The following is a 23,913-nucleotide window of genomic DNA, read 5'->3' on the forward strand; positions in this document are numbered from 1 at the left end:
TTTTTCCAGTGTCCTTCTACATGTAGTTGTTGATTTTGCTAAGGAAAGTATCAAGTAGATAAGTGTGTGTGTATGTACACACACACACATACACACACATACACAAATACATATACACTTATATTAGTACATTAAGAAGCTAAAATTTTGTTACTGTGGGTATTCCTTCTGTTGGTGAAAATTGGAGCCCTTCTGCATCCTAGTAGAGACTTTGTTCAAGAAATGACCAAAAAAATATTCAGCCCAAAAATACATCATCCTTTGTTCTTCTGGTGATAAACCTTTCCAGACTTAGCTCTGCAGGCTTAATTCTTAGGCATACAGTTAATAAGTAGCAAAGCTATTTTTCAGGTTTTCTGATTTCAGCTTATAGAACATCATATAATCAACTTAGTTTTCAGTATCATAGATGGGAACCTTGGCATTTAATAAAAATCAATTGATCATACACTTAATTGAGTAAGGGCCATGTAGCTGTATTACTCCAGAATAACTGCTTTTGATCTAACAGCTATTTTCAAATAATTTTAGATTTTGCCAAACGATTGTTATCTTCTTACATTCATTTCCTTTACCTTCCTCTGATGAAGATGACAAAATGTAATGCGTGTAACAGTAAAGATAGCTTATATACAATAAATACCTTTTAAGTTTTGCAAAGTACTTTCATGACTTCCTTTTGTGAATCTTGCAATAACCCTGAGGCAGGTATTTAATTATTATCTCCATTTTATAGTTGAGACTATACAGAGTTAAATGACTTGGCACAAGTATATGAAACAAGATTCAAACTCATACTTCTTAAGTCCAGCTACTACTACTACGTCATTGGTATCAAAATGAAATAGAAATGGGAGCCACTAAGCCATGGGATCCCTGTAGGCTTCATTGACTTAGTTTTAAAATGTGGCATTATCTATGCTTTATTTGTTTTTATTTATTTTGGAAAATATTTTCCAGTTACATTTTTAATCTGGTTCAGGCCAAACTCAGGAGTGTTAGGGGTGTACATAGCCTGTGGCCTGCATGTTAGACACCCCTGCACTACATAGTGCTGCTTTCACAGAGCATCCTTGACCAGAGATTGTTATCTAGATTCTGGTTGGGGAAGTTTACAATTCTCTTGGTTAGCCCCTTTCATTGTTGAATAATTCTCCTGATTGAAATTAGAAATGTTCCTTTACCAAGCTGAAATCTGCTTTCCTATAATGTCAACTCAAAGGTCTTTGTTCTACCCTCAGAACCATACAAAGCAAGCCTTCTCCTTCTTTTATATGATTGTGCTTCTGATGTTGAAGTCAGCCACCATTTCCCAATTCAGACTTACCCTCTTTAAAGCAACATATCTCATATATGCCGTATAACGAATGTCTTACATACCCGTTCTCTTTCCATGATAAAATGTAGTTTGTCTCTTACCGAATGTGATACTTCATAAACCTCTCCTGTTTCTCTCTAGTGCTGCTTCCCAGCAAGAAGCCTCCCCCTCCTACAAATATAATGGCTTTCTCTACTTCCTTATTCTGAGGAAATTAGTTCCAAACCTTAGCTTCTTAAGTCTCAAACCCTGGTATTGTTAACACCTATGATTTTTGTGTCATGGGACCATATCAAGTTAAGAAATGTTTGCAACCAGTAATAGGATGTCTAAGCTAAAGAGATATCATACTATTCAACTTGTGACCAAACTAAAAATTTTTCTTAACTCCAATATTCATGTGAATTTGTATTTACTATTATGGCAGCAGTGAAGAATAGGTACTGATCTTAAGGAACAGAGGTAAATACATACTTATTTATATTAAGTTCTTCATTCTGCAAAACAAGATGATAGTGATAGTCTTTGCAAGCAGTAAAATACTCTAATAGGAAGGACTAGAGATCGTATCTAGTCCATTACCCTCATTTTGCATTTGTGATAGCTAAGACTCGGGTTGTGATAACTAGGCTACACAACTAAATAGTTGTGGAGCTGAAACTATGACTCAGATTTCCTAATTCCTAGCCCATTCTTTCTTTCTCAGAACTATACTGCTAAAGAATTTCTGACACATATTTTTCACTCACACTCACAAAGAGTTCAGTAGTCAGTGTATAAACATTTATTAAGTGACAGGCACCTTGTTTTAGCACTAGGGATATAAATACAAATAAAAACAAAGACAGTCCCTGTCCTAAAGGAACTTACAATATAATGAAGGAAAGGTTAAAAGCCTGGGGTGGGGTGGGGATTGTACCTGGTAAGAGGGTAAAAGCTCAAAAGCAGTGTGAAGAAATATGAAGGAAAATATTGTGCTGAATCCTTTCATTAAATAGAAGACCATCCAAACAGAGGGGCAGAGGGTACTGATGAAAGGTGAGTACCGGGCAAATTCAGTCTTGTAACAATGATGAGATTTCCCAATGATGAATTTCTGAGGAAAGTTGAGAGTTCCAGAGAAGACCAAAAACAGTGTAGCTGGTAGGAAATAGAGAATTATCAGAAGAATTTTTCATACAGAAAAATAGTACATAAATTCATTCATCAGCCACATAAGTTAGCACAGAAAATACAGGCAAGGAACAGTTTTAGAGACAATAGAAATTTGAATCAAAGCATTGATTTCACTAGGTGTTAACAATAAACAAACATACTGTCAACTTTAAGGCCAAATTCTAGTAACACTTGTAGTCTGTCCAGCAGAATTCAGCATTTTATTTTATGCTGTACAATAGCATTCTTTTACCATTTCTTTGTTGTATTGTCTTGTTTCTCCACCTGTCTTATAAGCTTTTATGTAGTTATCCCTTTGTGGTTTAGTTGCTTTAAATCATTTCCTTGAACTAAACTGAAGTATGAATCAAAAATGCAGTGAATTGCACTTATTTGCTGGATGCTGAATCAGTATTTCTTTGATGATCAGAATTTTTCAAAAATACTCACAAAATACTAACAAACAAAACAAGTCGTAATTCAGGGATTGGGGGGTGGGGAAGAGAAGAGATTGCTTAATTCTAAAAAAATCAAAATAAAGCACAAAGCACTATTTTTAAATGTATTCTTCTATCTTCCAAAATAAAATGTCATTGATTTGAATTTTGTTTATCAAACAGTGCAAATGCAATTGTTGTAGAAAAATAGATTAAATGAGATTTTATGTATATATTGAGTAAAACCATGTTTTAAGTTTACCCCAGAAACAATGAATATTGAGTGTCCATTGTGTTTGTGAACCTAAACTATAGTAAAAACTCAGCTAGCAGAAACCCTAAGTGAATGAGTGTAAGGACAGTTTTCCAGTTTTCTTGAAGACTTTTATGTACTACAACTTTTGTATTTATTTTAGTCATTTAAAATGGAAATTGCCCCCCTATGTAGTTTATTTAATTCATTATTTTTCTCATAATTCAAGATTATCATAATAAATCAGTTTCTTTGTGTTAAAATGTGGTACAACTTAAGGTGTCCTGCTGTTTAGATTTTAATGCTGGAAAGGATCTTAGAGGTCATTTAATCTAACCCTTTCGCTTTATACAGAGGTTAAGTAATTTGCTTAGAGTCATACAGCCAATGAGTATCTGAAGCAACGTTTGAACTCGAGTCTTACTGATACCAAGGTCGCTGTGCAGTCGTTGTACCCTTTTCGTTTTTCCTTTCATCCTGCTTATGTCAGACTGTCACTTCTTGCTACTGGCAAAGTTTTCCTATGGTACCTATCTTCTTTACCTTCTCATTTGCTCCTTTTTAATTAATTGTAGTCTGGGGGCCCAGGTATTAAGGTTCATTCAAACAAAGTGTGTATAAGGTAAGCTTACACACAAAGTCTTATCAAAGTCCTGAGGGGCTTTATGACCAAAAGGTCATTATATTAGTTTTAGTTCATTAATTTTGTAACATCCCTTTTGACTACTCAGATGCCTTTTAATTTGTGGATTCTTAATAAGTGTTTTATGTTGTTTAAGTTGCCAGATACCTGAATACCAGAGAACTAAGCTGTAATTAGTTAATAGGTTTCAGTACAGTATTATGTTGATTTTTCAAACAGTAGTATGCTGAATTGATATTTTATGTGTGGTTCACCTATCAGGTTATCCCCTCCCCATACTTATTTAAATGACTGATTATTTAATTATTTCCTTTCCACTTAATCACTATAGTATGCTTTTTTCCTGTTGCCTATGAGCCTTTTTTTGTTTTTTAAATATCATAGTCACTTTGAGTTCATTTTTTATTAAGGTATAATCATCTCTTCTTAACTTTGGGTTATATGCTGTTTCAGTCTCTATCCTGTTATTACTTCAAGGTACTAGTGATACTTTGTAATCTTTTGATGCAAAAATGGGAAGTTTTATTTGCCTTATAAAGTACTGTGTTCTTTATTTATAAACAACACTAAACATGTCATCTAAATTATCCAAAAAGCTTTAGGAACACTCTACTAATGGCTAATAAAGGTTTGCTGAGTATTGTAGGGTTTTGGCAACAGTCACTACAAGCAGTATTCTAAGTAAGAACTCCATACAGTAGAAGGCCTAAACACTAGTTCCTGTGAAATTTGGTTGTTACTCTCTGTTCCTTTATTTCAATTCTGGGATGAATAAAGGCTCCAGGCTCCATGTGCAAAAGGCCAAGTTCTCTCATGTTTTATTTCTCATGATTATTCCTGTGTGTTTTTGCAGTGATCTTAGTCCACTGCTTCTAGGGTTCTAGCAGTGAAGTCTTGTCCTATTTGTCCCATCTCAGAGCTATTGGCATGCAGGTAGAATCAAGGGGGGAAAAGGGTCAGGAAGTGTTAGTTTATGTAGCTTCCTTAGAACTATCTATATGAATAATAGAATTCTAGAACTAGAAGAAACAATATTGTTAACTGCCTAGATGTTTGGTGGGTTCACAAGTAGCTTTTGATAAACTACTTGTGCAGAACGATCATGCTAATCCTAATGAGTAAATACTAAACATTTTTGTTAAGGCTGTAGTTGGATTATTAATTTTATTATATGTTTTTTAAATGCTAAGGAATTTTTTTTATTTTTCTATAAGGATGATAATGCATTAATTTAGAGCTCTTACACAGTAAGATGGGTATTAAACTGTTAATCTCATTTTATAAATGGAGACAGATTCAGAAAGATTAAATAATTTACTTAAGGTTATATAACTAGCAAGTGCAATTCAGGATTTGAAACTAGATTTCTGCAATTTTTGTCACATCATCCTTAATATCATGGCCAAGTAGGGTTATTTCCCAGTGAATTTATGTTCTTTTCATAAGATACCATACATAAACCAGAAAGACAAACCAAAAAGCAATGAAGATGTTATGCATTTCCCTCTCTGTTTACAAAATACTTTTTAAAAAATTATATTGTAATCAGTGAATAAATTCATTTTTGATTGTTATTAAACTTGTCACCTTTTTTTCCTCCCTTCTCTAGTTTATAGTAACAGTCAACACTTTTAGAGCCTCTCACATCAGTTTCCCCTTTTCCTGAGAGGCAGTATTAAAGCCTTGCTCTAAGTAGTTGTTCTCATTTTCTTGTAATTTGGTCTCATTTATCTTAGCCTTTAAAACATCATTTTTCTATGCTACAATTGAGCATATAAGTGAGCTTGTCTACCTGCCTTAAAGAAATGTACAAAACAAGATTTGTAATTGTAAAGCACTATAAATGTGTCAGATGATAGGTTTCACTATGTTTCTATTACTCCAAGCTATATATTCATTCTCAAACTACTAATTAAATGCAACCTGCTGGGATGAATACAAAGATAATTAAGATTTGGATCTTCTACCCTCAAGGAGTTTACATTCCAGTAAGGAAAATACAACATGCATATAATATACAGTGTTACACGCTAGATATAGTTCAGGATAGAATTAAATAACATTTATACAAAAGGTCAATTTGGCTTTATACAGGTGTCATGGAAATTTTGTAGAATGTGACATTAGCAGAGAATTCCTGATTCAAAAAGTATGATTTAGATAAATGGGTAGTGGCATGTAATCTTATATTTAGAAAATAAACTTCTCTTGGACCCATGTATTGGCACTAGGATGCATGATAGAGAACACTGGATCAGATATCTGTGGAGGAAGAAAAAAGCAATATTGCGTGGGAGTTGTACACTACAGACCACCTAATCATAAGGAGTAAATTAAAATCACAAACCTGGCATGGAGGTATGTTACAGTAGCCATGGAGAATTCCAGTTTTCTAGGTAATGACTGGATCTCTTTCTCTTCTAAAATCAGAATAACTGGTAAATTTTTTACTTGTCTTTAATGACAATTTCATTCTTCCAAAGATAGAAGAAAACACCAAGGGAATTGCTATTATGGACCTGATTCTGACTAATGAGAAGGAAGTAGTTGCCCAAGTAATATAATAATAATTCATACTTCTTATAGCATTTTGTAGTTTATGAAACATGTCCCTCCCAAGAACCCTATAAGAGAGATTATATGCCTATTATTCTTCTCATTTTATAGATAAAGAGGCTGAAGTTTAGAGAAGTCAAGTTAGTTGCCCACGGTTGCACAGTTAGTAAATTGGAGAGTCACTCCAGTGATTATTAAAAGGCTGTTACTCTTTCTGCTATACCATTTTGTCTCTTGATGGGAGCTTTGGAAGACAGAAGCTATGGCATATTTGAGTTCATGATAGATAAGGAGGGGGAGAGCTGACCTTTTTGTTGTTGTTTTAATTTTTGGTTCAGGCCTGTGATTTTATAGTAATGAGGGGACATTCTACCCAATGCAAGCCTGTCACTTCTCCATAACTTGTACTCTTAGAAGCATAGCCTGGAGCACTGAGAAGTTGTACTACTTGCCTAGGGTCAAACTAGTATGCAACCTAAAATTTGAGATGAGTTTCCACAGTCAAACAAAGGAAAAATAGGACTTAGCCTAAAATTCTGTGGGGGAAGATTTATTTTATAGGGATGAGATGCTTTCAAAAACAAAATTTCCATAATTTAAACAATTCTCATGAGGTTTTAAGAAAGGAGACATCTGTCTAAAGAGACTGTGAAATGTATAGAGAGGTTCTAATTAACCAAACTAAAATTTTTAAGGACATGTATAGAAGATGATAGCAAAGGCAAGTAACTGAATATGAAGTGTCCTGTGTTCTTTTTAAAATGTCAACAGTGATAAAAACTAAGAAAGAGTAGAAGCTTTCAACAGAAATCAAAGAAGAGAGAAAATCTTTGTAATGAGTTTTTCTAATAAAGATCTCATTAGGCAGCTAGGGGAATACAGTGAATAGACACAGGACTTGGAGTCAGCAAGACCAGAAAATTTACTAGCTGGGTGACCCTGGAGAAATCACTAAACCCTGTCACCCTCAGTTTACTTATCTGTAACATAGGAATAATAACAATACCTAGCTACCTCACAGGGTGGTTGTACATGCAATGTTTTTGTAAACCTTAAAACACTATGTAAATGCCAGCTATTATTATTATTTCCAAAATGTAGAAGAAGTGAATTCAAATTTATAAGAGGTATGTCTTGTTCTTATACTGAATCTTAAATCCCTCACCTGTCAGGAGAATGAGTAGCATGCTTCATCATTAACCCTCTGGAATAATGGTTAGTTATCATCATGATCAGAATTCTTAAGTAAGAATAAAAGACACTTTGCTCCTTAGAAAAAAGCAGAGAATTTATTATTAAAATGCTAGCTCAAGAGCATTTAGACATTTTAAAATTGTCTCTGTTTCTTCATTATATATTCCTCAATTCTTTGCAATCTAGCTTCACCCCTTTTGAAACTTCTCAAAGGATACCAGTGACAGTGAACTTTTTTCAGTCCACATCATTTTTGTCTTCAAAGTTTTTTCTGCTATTGACCATTCTCTCCTCTTTTGAATTTAGAGACACCACATTGTCCTAGTTCTCCTATTTTTGTGACTATTCCTATCTCTGTTGCTTGCGCGCCCCCCCCCCCAAAAGCAAATAGGGATATTCTATAAAGATCTGAAATTTGAGGCAATTCCCTTTTCTTACTGCATACTCTTTCCCTTGGAAATCTCATTCACTTTAATTGCTACCACTATGCATGTACCATACGGAAAATCTGTGTCTTCTACAAATCTCTTATCTCCAGTCCTGACCTTGTTTCAGAACTCTATGCCTGAAATTCTAGCTGCCTACAAAAAATCTGTACCTGCACCTATTTCTGTCTATGTTACTAAAATTAACCTTGTCTTCTGTGATCGAAATACTAGGTTTTATTTGACTCTTTCTTCCCACTTGTGTATGTATTCTGTCATTTCCACTAATAGAACATCTCTGACATAAGTTGCCTTTATTATATCTCCACTGCTAGCCCTTATTACCACTTCTGTGGACTATTGCAGTAGTCTTCTAACAGGTTTTCCCAACTCTCTCCTTTTCCCTCCTCCAATCCATCCTTTGTACTGCTGCCAGAATAATTATTTATGCAAAGTTGTGGTACATTGGTTTTCTGGTCAACAGTCTTGGTGGCTGCATGTTCCCTGCTGAATAAAGTTGAAAATCTCTGAACCATTTATTACCACTACTTGTTTAGTATTGTCTCATTATTACTACTTTCCTTGGATGCAACAGTCTAGTCAAACTGGACTATTCATCTGGAATACTGAAATAGCTTCTTTATTGGTGTTCTTACCTTTTATAGTTCTTCCACAAAGCTGCCAGAATAATCCAAGACATAGGGCTTAGGGCTGACTTAGTTATTTCCTTGTTTAAAAAAAATCTTCACTGGTTTCATGTTGTCTATAGGATTATTTCAAACTCAGCCTGGCATTTTTAAGCATTATTACACAATTGCACTCCAGCCTATTTTTTTCAGCCTTAGTTCACATTATTTCCATTTATACTTTGAGGAGTGAAATAAGGGTTTTTCACTTGTAAAGCCTAGACAGGTTTGTGTTCTGTAAACGCAGAAGGCTTATAGATAGTCAGAGTATATGATGATATTTATCAGTTGCTCAGATTTCATGGGCACATGGTTCCTATCAGATCTTTCTCTTGCCCTGGCAGTCTGTGTTCTGAATTTAATTTATTTACCAAAAGCAGTATCTTTAAATATGAGCTGGGCCCAAGAAACTGGACTAGCACTCATGTCTTCCTTTTAAAAGTTTATGCCAGAAGAGAAGTATCATTTTACCTTGTGTTTAAATGATTAAATGAAGTAAAAATCAATATTCAGTCTCTACCAAAATGAAGTAAGTTGGTGATCTATCTTAAAGTGGTATGGGTAACAGAAAATGTGATTGAAATTACATAAGCTTATCACTTAGAAGGATTATTTTTTTTAATAACACCATTTAGAGGAATTCAGCTGTTTTAAATGTAACTATACATTTTTTTAACATGATTAGTTAGGTAAAACCATAGATGAAGAAAAAAAAATTACAAAAGATTTCATTTTTTCCATTTCAGTCTCTCCAAAGGTGTTACTGACATTTAGGAGTTATTATTAAATATATAAAATTAATACTTTAATATTTGTTTCCTTACTGAATCACTTTCAGAATTGCTGGGTCTGCATCCTATTCAAAGAGATGACTCTTACAGAAATCTACCTTAATATGTATGACGTTAAAGTTATCAGTTTGCCAAAGTTGTTTTGTGATTCCTGACTCAGATAGACTGCATTTGTGATTTTTAGTGGGAAATGATGAAACAATGAAAAGTTGCAGAGTAATGTTTTGTTACCTCCATTTAGGTCAACAATACCATGAATTAATAATTTTGTTTTCCGATCTTCTGCCTCATAAGCCATTGCATATCTACTATTTAACTGAATTAATTAACTGAAATATGTAGAAAATGTAAAATCCCACTATAACTATTTTCTGCTGTTTATAAAAAAATATTAATTGAAAAGGGCAAAATGCCACTCTAAATGCACTTTTCCAGCAATTTGTTTCCCATGCTTACATCAAAATCAAAATGGCTTAAGATTCCTTTAAAGATATAATAAGAGAAATAATGTTCAAGGACCTTGTGATAAGGCAAAGTATAGAGCAAGGAGACACCAAAGGTATTCACTCTCATGGTGGAGGTTCAGCATGGGCGTCCCAAGTTGGGAGAGGGATTTTCTCTGGACTCTGAGGTCCTCCTGATGTTCTTATTTGTATATAATACTGTGTTGGCACATCAGATCTTGAAACGTTGCAAAACTTCCTGGAAGAGATATGAAACCAGTCAAAATAACAGGACCCAAATATCCACATAAGAAAGGTGAAGAGGTTAAAGAATGTCTGCTGCCCGGATTATGTCATGCATTTGCATAGACATACAGTGGAACTTAGCTATTAATATTATGTCTTAGACAAACAGCACATGGGCAGTGAGTTAGAGCCAAACATAAAAGATGGAAGAAAAAATTCTGGACTGCCCTGAGCACATTGTGAAACTCCTTTAATTTGCACAGCTCCTTTGCTTCATATAATACCAGCATGCTTGCTTACTGTGTTATTGTATGTCTGTAAGCCGTGGAATACAAAAGTCTTTGAAGAATTGAAAAAAAGATTTTACCCAAAGGGCAGTGGACAGAGACATAATGGTAATGAGAAAGCTGTAACATAGAACCAGTGAGGAACTTTGAAGAGGAACAGGAGTAAAATACATCAACAGGTAAATGAAGGGGAAAAAAAATAAAGATAGGCAAGATATGGCATAGCCTTAATGATCCACTGCTCTCCATGAGATATCAGGAGATATCAAGGCAGCCTTCATTAAGTTGTATAGACCCCCTGTGGTAAACTGAGGACATAGACAGGAGTCAGGGTATTCACATTAAGATTAAATATCCATTTTAGGGCGTATCATGTACTAAAGAACATTTTAAAGTTTTTTTACCAAGTAATCTATTAAAAAGATTTCATACACTAAATCATTTTGTAAATCTTTTCTTTAAGAACTAAATTAGATTAGTACCCTGAGTATTACTGTGAAACCCAAATATCAGATTAATAAACTATATTTTAGTAATTTTTTCTAAACTTGGCAATTATTGAAAACATGAGTCTTTCCATTTATAAGGAAGAATAGAAAGGATTTGCATATGATTTGCATATTTGCATCTATTGAAAGGCTTTGATTTCTTTTGAAAATGATGTCATAAACTTAGCACATTCATTTCAGAGCTATCCTACTTGTGACTCCTGAATTTCCTTCTGTTTATTTTTTAAATGCTATGACCTGTTTGTGTGTGTGTGTGTGTATTACTAGCCTTGTAATTTTTCTTCGCTCCCCCAAGTCATCGTTTAAATTTTTTTAAAAACCATAACAGATAAGCAAAACAAATATTCACATGTCTATATCCAAACGTGTGTCTCAGTGCATTTAACTTCCTTACTCCTCTCAAGCAAATGAGTAGCATGCTTTCATATTGATTCTCTGGATTTGTGGTTGTTACAACACTTACTTCCTTTGCATTTATTTGCTATGACAAATAGTGCTGCTATAAGTATTTTTGTTATGGGTCTTTTCCTTCTTTCTTTGTTTATATTTTCAGGGTAGGGGGCTACTAATGGTATCTCTGGATCAAAATATATATGTGTGTGTGTGTGTGTGTGTATATATATAAAATCTAGTGATTATTTTTATACGTAATTCTAGATAGCTTTCTAGAATGACTAGACCAGTTCTCACTAATAGTGCTTTTTGTATATATGTGTGTGTGTGTGTGTGTGTGTGTGTGTGTGTCTTCCAGTAGCCCAGCAAATTTCATTTTTTTTTATCAACCTTGCCCATCTGATGAGCATGAAGTAGCATCTTAGAGTTCTTTAATGTATATTTCTCTGATTATTAGTGATTTAGAGATCAGGAAAGGTTTTTAGTATTGAGTCTTGAAGGAAGTCATGATGTCACTAAGTAAGTAGGGATGAGGAATGTGAATGTGGAGGTGGGAAATAGAATGTCATGGAGAGGAAACAACCAGTACAGAGGGTTTAAAGGTGGGGAGTAATTTGAAGTAAGTCTGAAAAGGTATTTTGAGGCCGGATTGATGCTTAAATGTTAGAAAATATATTATTTCATCATTTAGACAACAGAGAGCCACTGAACATTTTTGAGCAGGGGAATGGCATGATCACAGCTCTGTTTTAAGAATATTAGTCTGGTGGCCTGTGTAAGAAGAGAGATTGGAAATTAGGAGAACATTTAGGTGTTTGCTGTAGTCAGGGTAAGAGGTGGTGAGCAGTTGAACTAGGGCAGTGGATAATGGATGGGGGGGGTGTAAAGGAAAATAGCGAGCCATGGATGACTTTGAGAGCACAAATATAAGTGACTAGAAGAATGGTCATGCCCTCAAGAAAAAATAGGGAATTTGAAGGAGGTGTGGGTAATGGGGAAATCATGAGTTCTTCTTTGGCATCTCAGCTCACCAGAACTGAAGTTGAGGATTAAGATTAGGCCTGGATATTTGGCTTTGGGAGTTACCTATGTAAAAATAATAAACCCATGGGAGACCACTTGAGAGAATGGATAGAGAACAGGAGGAAGACAGAAGGAAATACATAAGGCCTGTTGGGAAATGCATTTTTGATGGGAGGTGGATGTATGGTCCAAGAAAGGAGACACTAAAGAGTCTCAGAAGATAGAGAAATTGTGATTGTAAAGAGTTAGCTTGGCTTCATCAAAAATAAGTCATATCAAACTTACCTCTCTTCCTTTTTTTATAGGATTATTAAACTAATAGATAAGGGGGAGCTTTTTAACAAAGCTTTTGGTAAACTATTTCATACTATTCTTACGAAGAAGTTGGAGGACTATGGATTAGATGACAGAATCGAAATGATTCACAACTGGTATCAGCATTGGTGAAGGTCTATGGCAGAATAAACCTAGGGATCTATTTAACATTTTTATCAGCAACTTCAGTAAAGGGACTGTCATCAGATTTGTAATGACACAGAGTTGTGAGGGATAGCCAAAACACTGGATATTGATAACTATAGCATTAAACTGAAATCTAATAAAACAAGTAAGAATAAATCTAAAGTTTTGTACTTCCATCCAAAAATATATAAAATGGGGAAGACGTGGAGCAGTTGTTCAGAAAAAGATCTAAGAGTTTTATTGGACCTGTTCAGGGTCAGTATGAGTCAACAGTGTGATATAGCAGCCAAAAAAGCTAAATTGATCTTGGACTGCATTAAGAAGAGCATAGCTTCTAAGGATAGGGGTATGATGTTCCCACTGAACTCTTCCCTTGTCAGATTTTATCTAGATAGATGTTTTCAGTTCTGGTTACCTTCATTTAAGGAAGGATATTGGCATATTGAAGAGGCAGCCCAGATAGTTCAAGGCAGAATCTGTGTCACATGTAAAATATTTCTTAAATGGTAAAACCTTGTTGATTCATTTTCCAGAAGTTGAGAATTTGGGATAATTTGACAGATTAGAATAACGTAAACCATTTTTAATAGTTTAGGCATTGTAAATAATAATATAAGGGGAATGCAAAGGTGTTTGAAAGCAAACAATTGTAAAATACCATTTTCTATTTAAATTAATTTTGTTTAGGACCTCTGCCACTTTGTTTCATTTCTTTAAAAGTATAATTCAGAATTTTCACTAACTTGTGGTAGTAAGTCAAAATCTTGGCTCTATTCTTGAAACAAGAGAATGTCTGGATTAGCCAATATGGTGTGTGATAGGATCTGTGAAGGAAAGAAAACAAAGATTGCCATGCAGTAATAATGACCCATTTGAGGTTAGTTAGCTTCATGTTAAATATAATCAATTTGCATCTTAAACTACAGTATGTATTAAGTTTGAAGACTGAGTTATTTTCACAAATGAGACACCTTTTGAGATTGTTTTCTGTCCTTGGTTTTTTCTAGAAACCTTAGTCTGTGAAGGCACACTCACTTGCAGAGAGACTGGAAGGGATGGAAGGGGGAAGAGGTCCCAATCCCCAATAATAATCTCAGTTTTTCAAGGTAGCTATATACCATTAGGGAGGGAAATGGACTTGAAGAAGGGAAAGAACATATCTTAGAAAATTTGAAGAATGAGTGACAGAATGTAGGAGAGACAGTGTAGAAAGATGGAATGGTTCAGCAATATAGAAAGGTTATAAGTAAAATATTGGATATTGGATAAGAGTTACTATTATAATTACTAGATTTAGCATATATTTTAATAATCAGCTAATCATATGAAAGATGTGCTTTATAAAGACCAGTAAACCAATGGTCTCCAAAGTAGGATGCATGCATGACCACTTTGCTATACAAAGATAATAATTTCTCAAGTCTTAATTTATTTCATCTTTATTTCCTCTTAAACTTTTTTTGTATTATATCATGTAATGTATAGGAACATACATATAAAATTTATAAATTATAAATTATAAAAAATTATTTTAAAAAAATAAAAATTATAAATGAGGGTGTATGTTCTAATTTTTTACTGAAGGGGTATGTGATCTAAAAACTTTGGAGACCAGTGCTATAGAGGATAATAATGATGATGTACAATTCCTACCTTAAAGTAACTTTTTTGGTGGGATACGTGAATCTTTTGTTTAACTAGTTCATGGAAGTTCTGATAAAGGAATTCCCTCTACCAGTGTTTATTTTGCTTTGCAATTTACAGTTACAGAGAATTGGCTGTAGACACTAAGAGGTTAGATGACTTGCCATGAGTCACCAGCCTAATATGTGTCAGAGGTGGGACTCGAAACTCAGGTTTTCATGAATACCAGGCCAGCTCTTCATTAATTATGACATGCTGCCTCAGGATGACAATATAAGATGTGTTGGTATTCATTGGAATATTTTTTTTAATGTTTTTGAGCAATACCTGATTGACAAATACATGATAAATGCAAGATGAGACAGATCCTGAGAGAGCTTTGTAAAGAACAGATTTGAACTGGATCTTGAAGGGTGAGTAGGACTTGGATAGGCAAAGAGGAAAGGAGAAAGTATTTAGGTGGGAGAAAAGGTACGAGTTAAAAATTTGGAGTTTAAAAGCGTACAAGATGGGTTTGAGAATAACGATTACACAAGTTGTTTGGAATATAATATTTGAAAATATGTGTAATTGGAAATAAACTCATAAAGGTTGGTTTCAACCTTGGAGCCAGATTTAGGAGGGCCTTAAATTTTGGGCTAAGGAATTCTGCTCTTATGCCTAGGGCATTTAGAAACTCTTAAAGATATTTGACCAGAAGAGTGAAGTGATCAAAATGGTGTTTCAAGAAGATTAGTTAGGTAGCATTGTATAGGGTAGATTGGAAACAGGGAGGTTATGTTATTAGTTCAAGTATGAAGCGATACTCTAATTTCCCCTTCTGATCCTTGCCCCATTGCCAAGTTCCATCTGAAAGTGATCTCTTTTTCAATGTAAAAATTTACTTAATTCTAATTGTTTAACATATGTGAATTGTACTCACACCAGTACTGTTTTAGAAAATAAATTCCCAAGGGTTATGGACTACATAAAATAACTTGCACAGCCATGGCATAAAGGAATACTTAATATTTATATTAAATTAAGTGACTGCTATATATTCCTAGCTGCTTGAAAGAAAATCATTAGAGAGGATGAAGATTTTACAAATGTGGAGCCTGAAGTAATTCCAAGTCATATTACCATTATTGTTTTTTTAAATTGATGATAGAATGCCTTAAAATTTTTACAAACATGAGACATGAAATTAATATAAGGGTATTTACATGTTAAAGCTATATAAGGAACTAATTCAAATTTATAAGAACAAGGGTTGTTTCCCAATAGTTAAATGGTCAAAGGAATTGAACAGGCAGTTTTTCTAAGGAAGAAATCAAAGTTGTCAGCAGCCATATGAATAAATGCTCCAAATCACTAACAACAAAAGGAATACCAATTACCTCCACTTTTAAGGTTCCTTCCCATGAGAGTTTGGCGAAGATGACAACAAAAAATGATGACAATTGCTAGACGAACTGCAGGAAAACAAGCACATTAATATACTTTTGTTGGAGCTGTGATTTGGTCTAGCCATTCTGACACTTTGGAACTGGGTCCAGAAAGTCATGTAACTGTGCATATCCTTTGACCCAGCAATACCACTCCCACACCTATTCTGCCCAAGAGGACAAAGATATTCATAGCAGCTCTTTTTGCAATAGTAAAGAACTGGAAATGAACAGTGGCTGAAAAATTATGGTATATAAATGTGATGGAATACTATTATGCCATAAGAAATGATGAAAGGGATGGTTTCAGAGAAACATAGGAAGATTTATGAACTGTTGATAAATAATGCATAGAACCAGGAGGACAATTTTCACAATAATATTGTAAAGACAGAGGACTTTGAAAGTCTTAAGAACCCTAATAATTCAGTGTCCAACTGTAATTCCAGAGTACTAACGATAAAACATCTTCTTACCTTCTGACAAGTGATAGACTTAAAAGAAATAATGAGGCATACGTTTTTGCTCATGGCCAAGGTAAAAATTTGTATTGCTAAGCCATGTATATTTGTTAAAAAAGGGGTTTTCCCCCCGTTTTCAATTTCTGAGGAGAGGTGGAAAGCAAAGGGATTGAATTTGCCCAAAACAACAACAACTAGAAGATAAAAAGGCCACAAGGAATCACACCAGCAGCATGGCTTTGAAAGTTACATGTCTGACTTATGATATGCTTTAAAAGAAAAGCAGGCTCTGCAGAATAGATTTCGTGGTTTCGTGTACAGTCCTCTTTTGTTCCACAAGACATTAAAGGAATTAACACATGTAAACATCAACAATAGTTATCTCCCAATAGATTAGTGGTCAGAAATTAATTAAAAATTAAAAAATATATATAAATTGTAAATAAAATCATGTAAAAATTTATTTTCAGAAGAATTGCAAACAATAAATGACTATGTAAAAGCACGATCCATAATATATAAGCAAGATGTAAATTAAAAGTTCCTTGAAAATTGGCAGAAGTACAAACAGTGAATTTTAAAAGGGGCTTTGGGAAGATAGAAAAACACATTTAGCATTTTCTGTGTACATGGCACTGGGCATAGATTGTTATTCTTGATCCTTCATTCTCAAAGAGGACCAATGACATCAGCAAGGTCATATCTTGACTTGCAAGTGAATTAAATAACAGGTAGAGTTGTGCAAAGTAATCAGCTCCACTTTCTTCTCCAGAGTCCTCAGATTCCAGTGGCAAGACGTAGGTCAGGACAACTGGTGATGGCCCAGGATTGAGTGGGAGACTTTGGCCCTTTTAAGCTAAGGTCTTTACCAGGTCTCAGTTTGTCTGTGGTAACACTCATTTTAGTAGTTAAAGGCTAAGTAAAAATTGAGGTAGAAGACAGCCTACTTTGCCTTCACAAAAGAATCATTTTGGGAGAGGGAGAGACTCAGAGTTTCTGGCCAGAATAGAAACAATTGCTATGCACACTCACTGTGAGCCATCACAACTAAAACAGTCAGGCACAGACAGGCATATATTGTTGATCTTGCTGTATGTTAATAGTCCAACCATTCTTGATTTCAACTTCAAATTTTGAAAGAAAAGTGATTAGACTGTCCATACCCTTTGACTCATTGAACCCCCACTATCCAGTAGATGCCAAAATATTCACTGCAGTGCTGTTTGTGGTAACAAATAACTGGAAACAAAAAGTAAAGAAAAACATTGACTTTTACTGTTTTCTTAAGAAGACTAACAACATAGATCAGTAACCGTGAAAAGGACATAGAAACTTTCTCCAGAAATTCAGCCTGTAAACATTTAATATCTATGCCACACAGAGATGTCAGTCAAACAGAATACCAGTTTAGAATACCAGCTAAACTGCAAAACATTATGGAGCAAAATAGTGGAAGACTTCAAAGAAGTATTACTTGACAAATAGCGAAAGAAAAAAAGAAGGGAAAATGAACATGCAAAAAGCTTGTCATTAGATCCAAATAAAACTTGTAGATGTGACCAGGAGAACAGCAAATGTGCTAGAAGTGAAACAAAATTTTTTGCACTTTTATACTGATCTATTCTCATTTGCAATAATAACAAGGATAGACTTATACACATACTGAAGAATGTCCTCAACAAAGCTATAGGTAGGAAATACACAGGCATTCTTAGGCGAGTTTCCACATGTTTATGGTCACACAACTGACTGAGCTATATGTAGGAAATATAAAACTTGGCAGTTGTTTTAAAAAACACACACGCAGCACTTGACTAAAACAAAATGTAATCATGGAGAAGAAGGTACCTCCTTTGCTCGTGGTAAAAATGATAGGAGATTCTTTATGGAGGGTCCGGAATATTGTACATATATATAAATACAATGTGTTTAGTTTTGCTGAACTGCCTTTTTTTTTCTTATTAAAAATCCTTGTTACAGAAGATGACTTATTGGGAAGGGGATACAAAAACAAAATTTTTTTTGTTATTTATTTAGAAGACACTAGCTCCAAAGATGATAGTAAATTTTAGCTCTTGTTATATAGGTTTAAGTTTAGATACTTACAGACATTTAGTGAGACACTTAAGTTCTTGTAACCTTAAGATAAAACCAGTAGAAAAAGAGTGGTAATGTAAAGTTAGAGACTGTGCTTGGAGCCAGTGAAAATATTGTGGGCAGTCAAAACCCTAGAGTGAATCTGAAATTTCTGAAAACTGCTTACAAAGACCTACCAACCTTTTTTCCCCCCCCCCACCTAATTAAAAGTATCATTTATATACTATTTCATAATTCAGAAGAAACAAAATATTTTATAATGGATGCAACTGTAGAGATGGTTTTTTGGTGATCCCCTCTGCATACTGAAATCTAGCAAGTTATAAAATAGCTAGATTTGTTCAAGAAAAGGGTTCTCCTTTGTTATGAAAGGAGTCACTTGCAAAAAACAAAGTTTTTATAGATTATGATCTCCAAATCCTCCTTTTTGCAAATGACACTGTAGCTCATAGATTTTTGAACTTACAAGAGTCTTACAGGTCATTTAGTCCAGTTCCCTTTTTTTAATAAATGAAGAAACTAAAACCCAGAGAGATTAAGCAGAGCTATGATTTGACCCCAAGTTTACTGGCTCCAAAACAAACATTATTTCTAATACATCCATGCTTTTTATTTTCATCAATACAAGATCACTTCCAGACTTACTCAGAAGAATCTATCCACAATGGTGTAAGTGAAAAGATTGTGTAATTGAAAAACCAATATTGAAAATGTAAGCAGTATAAAAACAATGGTAATAAAAAACTCATTTAAAAAACACACTGTTGAACAAATAGAACAAATACAGAGTTTCTTCTCACAGAATGTTGCATACATTATGAAATTATCGTTATTGGATATTTTGGCTTATCTTTTAGCTCAGAGGGTTGTTTTGAGGCTCAGATGAATGTAAAGCACTTGACAAACCTTAAAGCCTTGTATACATATGCTCTGGTTTTTGCTACTTCACACATAGCACTTTGTTTTGCAACATACTAATGAATGTACATAATGGTGTGTATATCTTAACCTCCTGCTGGACAGGAAATTCCATGATAGCAGGAATCATATTTAATCTAGATTGTGGATCTCCCACAGTTGGTAGCACAGAGTTCTGTAATATATAGGCTCTGAATGTCAAGGATACATTCAGACTTCTAAGATAATAGCGTTCTGAGAAATAGTTGACTTCCTCTGGAAGTTCCTAAGTAAATGTAATGTCTTTTTCTACAGTCTTGTCTCAAAGAAAATGAACAGATTGTATACTCACTTAAAATTCTTTTTGAGCTTTATCAATTTTATGATGGTCCACAGTTTAAACTTTATGAAGAACATTTGGAACACAAAATATTTCATATCTCCAACGCTTTGCTTACCTAGAACACAGCTAAAAACTAGGAAGTAACATTCTGTACCTCAATCCAAAAAAAGAAAACTCCAAAAAACCTAATTAGTTTTCCTTTCCAACCAAAGTATTCTAAAAATAATTGGGGTATCTAGTTTCTTAGACTATAGTAGATTCAAAAGTAGTAGATTAAAAGAAGTGAATATTTCACAGTAGGTACTACCAGTCAGTAGAATAACCACATTTACAGCAAAAGTAGAAGAAGAAAAGTTATAAGGTGCAGGCAAAATAATACAAGTGAATAAAGACTTCTGATACTTCATACTATAAGGTAAATCAACCCTATTCACTTGAGTAGATTGAGAATATAATTTTATTACAGCTTAATAGTTACTGATATTCAAAATAATGACTGTATGCATCAAGAATTGAGGGAGAATTAAGATGTCATATGGTCCAACCCATACCTAAGAATCCTTCCTACAGCATCCCTGACAAGTAGTTGTCTGGCCTTTGTATGCTGTGTTCAAATGAGGGGAAAATCTACTACTTTCTAAGGCTCCTCTTGGTTACCTCTGGATGTTAAGAAATTTGTCCTTGTATTCAACATTCATCTGTGTTTTCTGTGATTTCCACATCTTTTCTTCTTCTTTATGCCCTCTGGTGCTAAATAGAAAAAACGTAAACCATCTTTGACATAGAAGTCTTAGAATGTTTACAGACAGCTACTGTTTTTCCCTTAAGCATTTTCTTCTCCTACCTAAATATCTCTACTTCCTTTAACCAATACTTTTATGGTATAATTTAAAGGTTTTTCCACATCCTAGTCAGCTTTCTTCATACAATCTTCACTTAGTCAAGTCTCTTGGAAATATTATATCCAGAATTTAATGGAGTACTCAAGATTTTGTCTAGCTAGCACTAAATAGAGTGAGACTATAACTACCTTTGTTTCAGACAGTATACAGTCTAGGATTGTGTTACGAGTTTTTTGGCAGTCTTGTCGCTGTACCTTTAGAAGTTTTTGTTTTATTCCATATGAACCAGATTTCTTATAAGCTTGTACTTTTATAGCTAATTTTTTTAAGCTCTCTGCAGGATTTTATGTTTATTCTTATAAAATTTAATCTTGTTAGTTTTGACATTGCAGCTTGCTTAGGTCTTTTAAAATCAGTTTCTGAAACTTGTTGGGTTTTTGTTTTTGTTGGGATTTTTTAGTCCCTCCAACAACTGTTATTTGCCCTTTTTTTAAACCAATTTGATAGGTGTAAGGTAGAACCTCAGAGTTGTTTTAGATCATTTTTTCATGTAGTTTTTTTATATCTTTGATTTCTTCCCTTGAAAACTGCCTATTCATATCATTTAATCATTTATTTATTGGGGAAATGGATCTTTATAAATTTGAATCTGTTCCTTAAGTAGTATAGATATGAAACCTTTATCAGAAAATATATTTGTCACTTAACGTCTTTGGGCCTCTATTTTCTCATCTGTAAAAGGAATCAGTTAAACTCTTGCCTCCACTCTTTTAACTTTATGATCCCATGACTAGATGACCTCTAGGATCTCAACCAATTTTAATACCCCAACCCAGGGGTGAAGAATCCGTGGCCTTGAGGCCACCTGTGGTTTTTTAGGTCCTTGGATGCAGCCTTTTGAGTGTTCTACAGAACAGATCCTTTTATTAAGGAGATTTATTCTGTGAAGTTTGGATTCAGTCAAATGGCTGTACTTGAGGACCTAGAGGGCCAAATGCCAGGTTCCCCACCCCTGCTCTAGTCAAAGGAAAAAATGTAAACTTAAAAAAACGTAAACTTTAAAAAATTAAACAATTCAGCTACTCTGTAGAACATTCTTAGTGGGTGTCAGTTATAGATATGTATGCATACAAGATGTTCTAAGAGTTTTTGTGCAGTTTTAAACTGTAATAGCCTAAACCTCTATTCAGTTTCGGCTATTGGAGTCTAAAACTGCACTAAGACTTTTGGGACACATTGTATAATAAATAAGTATATCTAAAAAATAACTTGCATTCTAATAGTGCTTTCCTCCATAACCTATGAGGTAGGTAGTACAAGTTTCAATGTATCTATTTTAGAGTCAAAGGAAACATGATTATAGAGGTTATGACTTCCTTAGTCATGTTAACTAAGTGTCAAAGCAGACACAGGCTTTTTCTGACTCCAGGTTTAGTACTCTGTTGCACTATTTTAGTGTACTTATAAGGGCACATTTAACATTAAGTATTTGTAATGTATAGTCATTTAAGTTCAGTTGTTAAATGCAAAAATCTTATTTACTGTCATGATGGAATATGCATTTGTTTGAAGTGCTTTCTTATAATGATCACACAGGTACTAAAATGGTGCCCATAACCATACATTGTCTTAGGTTTTTTATTTTTTTAACATTATAAAATTAATATAAGCACATACCTTTCCAAGAAAAATGGATTTTTATAACTCACTAATTTTAACATGTTGAATAGTCTTTAAAATTTATCTTTGTTAAAAGGGGCTCATTATTTTAGTGATCCATATAACAGTTGAGCAGCTTTTTCCATTTTATAATCTAGACCTTTTTCATTAGATCAGGAAAGTGTTTAAAACACTGAGATTTTATTTGCATAAAGCAGAATGTTAGAGTGGTATGTCAACTACATTATAATTACGTTATAATACAAAGTCCTCAGTTTTCATCTTAATATGCTCCTGGTAACAACATCAGGAATTATATCATTGTAAAACAGATTCTCTTTTTCAGTGGGAACAATATTATAATGGGGAGCAGAGAGATGTTTGTGTTCCTGACTTGAAGGATCCATATCAAAAGACTGAAGTGGTCAGCATTACAAAAAAGAAAGATAAAACAATTTTAAACCTTGAACAATTAAGAGTAGTAGAATTATATATTAAGTACTACAAAATGGATGTAGTAAAGTATTGTTGTAGAAAGTGAGGAAATAAGTATTGATTAGTTATATTATACTATGTGCTAGGCACTGGGCTAAGCATTTTAATAAATATTCTCTCATTTGATCCTCACAACAGCACTGGGAGATGGGTGCTGTTACTCTCCTTATTTAACATTTGAGGAAATTGAGGCAGACAAAGATTAAATGACTTGCCCAGGGTCACACTTTGAGAATCTGAGGCCCGATTTTAATTCAGGTCTTCCTGACTCCAGGACCAGTGTTGTATTCAGCCTCCTAGCTACCACTAATACTGTGGGCTTCAATAAAAATAGTATATATACCACATATAGAAAGTAGAACTTTGCCGTTTAAAATTTGGACTCATCTAAGACTAATAGTCTAGACATAATAATTACTCAATAATATTGCCCGCTTTCGTAGAATTTAGAGGAATTTAGCGGGATAAATTGAAGATTGCCCATGTATCTTTTCTTCTAAAAAAAAACCTATAATTGAAAATTGATCCTTTCTTTTTCTCAGTATGTTTTCTGTCGCAAGTACAAATATTTCAAAATCATTCGATAGGCATTTGTACTTAGTGTTAATTTCTTTCTTTCTCTTCCTCCTTCTTTCTTCTAACAAATAAATATAATCATAGTCTCTAAAAGCTTGAATGCCTTATTAAGGACATTAAGTTGTGAAGATTTTGAAAGATTTTCCCAAATATTGTGCTCTTGTTCCTCTTTTCTTTACTATTTTTCCCTGTCCTCTACATCTCTGACTTTAAACACAAGTCTTCCCTTCTTCCCAGAGGTCACCTACATAAAAAATACATAGTGCATCAGAGGCTGCTTTGAATAAATGAATAAGTTAGGAAAGAATAACTGAAGATTGATTTTATGTGGTTAAATAAAATCAAATTACCTTCCTTTGTGATAGGAAGTGTCAGTGAACTGATTTATATATGAAGTATGCCTATTTTACTTTTGTACAGTTCTCCATACTAATTGTGTAATAATTTTATAGTACCTGCTTGTAGAACTTTCTCTTTATTCCTCTTCTTGCTTCTGAATCACCACCTATTTCCAATAGTTAGTTCTGTGCTGAGCAAGCCATTAAATGATAGGTAAAAATTTCTAGAAACAGAAGAGTGATATGTTGTTGAATAAATGTAGTGACAAAAAGTGAAACATAAAATGCCTGCGTTTTAAAACTTTTATTCAAT

At 33.9% G+C, this 23,913-nt stretch overlaps 1 protein-coding gene across 6 annotated transcripts in view; it reads left to right on the top strand.

The window, feature by feature from the left end:
* The window catches only part of LCORL (ligand dependent nuclear receptor corepressor like), a 177,161-nt gene that overhangs the window by 105,120 nt on the left and 48,128 nt on the right, over positions 1-23,913 (top strand). The window lies entirely within an intron of this gene.

The sequence above is a fragment of the Phascolarctos cinereus genome, unplaced genomic scaffold, assembly GCF_003287225.1.
Source record: "Phascolarctos cinereus isolate Bilbo 61053 unplaced genomic scaffold, phaCin_HiC Scaffold_9;HRSCAF=440, whole genome shotgun sequence".
Taxonomy (NCBI): Eukaryota; Metazoa; Chordata; class Mammalia; order Diprotodontia; family Phascolarctidae; genus Phascolarctos; species Phascolarctos cinereus.